Here is a 2,067-nt window from a genome sequence, read left to right on the forward strand (position 1 = left end):
CATCCAGATGATATGACAAGTTAAGTCCTAACAATTTGTAAAATAATATGTAATTCTCACTTCAGAGAAACTGGTTCAGAGAATACTAAAAGAAAGAGATTTCCAACTCCTTGTATGCCCTGTGGTAATGTCCACAGATGCAGAGATTTGGTAAAATCCCATGCAAATTCAGAATATCAACTTTTAACATTTTTGTTTGCTTTCCTGAAGAAGGCGATATCCCCAAACCAAGAGCAACCATTGTATACTTAATGGTGAAACCAGAAAAAGAAGAGCCATTTATCACAGATTCCTAGTGAGTTCTTCCAAATCAGATACCAAAAATTTTACCAGACGAAAAAAGTAGACGACTTATTTAGACTTTAATATTTCAGCATGTAAAAATTCAATCATATTATTAGCTGGAAATTTCTATTCTCAGGGAAATGGGAGGAAAGTTGTTTGCAATTATACAGACTGAGGTCTTCATTGTTTCCGAAGAAGTGTACGCCCTACTGTGTGAGTCTCAGTGATTCCCAGCAAAATAAAGAGTTGCTGTTATGTGCTGTTTAGTTGGTTCCAACTCATAGCAACCTTATGTACAACAGAAGGAAACACGACCCTGCCCTGCCCCAGCCTCCCAATTGTTCCCAAGTTTGAGCCCATTGTTGCAGCCACTGAATCAAACCATCCTTTCAAAGGTCTCCCTCTTTTTCACTGCTTCAAGCCTGGCGTGCTCTGTCAGGGACTAGCCTCTGCTGTCAACATGCCCAAAGTCTGTGAGACAAAGTCTCACCATCCGTAGTTCTAAGGAACATTCTGGGTGTATTTTTGCCAAGACAGATTTGTTTGTTCTTTGAGAAATCCATGATACTTTCAATACTCTTCGCCAGCACTATAATTCAGAAGTATCAATTCTTCTTCAATCTTCTTTATTTAATGTCCAATGCTCATATGGATAGGAGGTGACTGCAAATACCAGGGCTTGGGCCAGATACACCTTAAATCAGTCCTCAAAGTAACCTCTTTGCTTTTCAACACTTTAAGGAGCAGATGTACCCAGATGCAAAAGGTCATTTGGTCTCTTGACTGTTACTTCCATGATCATTGATTGTGAATCCAAGCAAGATGAAATTCTTGACGTCAATTTTTTCTCCAGTTATCATGATGTTACCCAATGGTCCAGTGGTGAGGGTTTTTGCTTGCTTTATCTTGAATTGTAATCCATACTGAAGACTGCAACTTGAGAGGATTAAGAGTGGAGGGGTGGAGTCTAGCCTGTCAATCAGGGCATAGCCAATAAGGCCTCTGTGTGGGCATGGCCTTCTCATGAGGATTCTGGGAATTCCTGTATTCCTGCTTGGAGGTGGGAGGCACTTCCTTTCTCACTGACTCCCTGGGAGACATTGCAGCTGACCAGACACATGGGACTCCGCTAATTCCTTGCACTGGAGAAACCATGTGGAGACACCAGCCAGCGCTGAGATGCTTACAATGCCACTGGATCAACAAGACTTTGCACCTTCTGGCCTGTGATCTTCCTGCATTCGGTGTTATTTCATGTGTTTAAAAAGGACTAAAAGGGACTCTATGGATTGGTATTGGACATATGAGTTAATATCAGACTGATGGACTTGATCTGGACTTTTCTCAATATTCATTTGCTCTTGTATATAAAGCTCTTTCTTATACACATATGCATGTCCATGAATTTATTTCTCTAGTCTACCTGGACTAACCCAAACTCCAAATACATAGGATGGAGAAATTAAGCAGTTTTCGACTAAGCATTCTACAGTCCCTACCACAAACCCACTGATATTTGTGAATTTACATATTCTGAAGCCCTGGACCTTAAGAAAGAAACTTTCCTAGGAAGAACCCATTGTAATTTTTTGATTTGTATTTCCAATTCTGAATTTGCCAAGATTTTCTTTAGTAACTCTGGAGGTGTGATTGTTATCAGTTGCCATCCTGACCCCTGGCAACAGTGAGTATAAGGGAATGACACGCCCCGTCTTACACCCCCTTCATGTTGTTGCAGCTATTATGCAGTGACTTCCTGTGCAGGGAGCCCACAGTGCAGCA

Source organism: Tenrec ecaudatus, chromosome 14 (assembly GCF_050624435.1).
Source record: "Tenrec ecaudatus isolate mTenEca1 chromosome 14, mTenEca1.hap1, whole genome shotgun sequence".
Taxonomy (NCBI): Eukaryota; Metazoa; Chordata; class Mammalia; order Afrosoricida; family Tenrecidae; genus Tenrec; species Tenrec ecaudatus.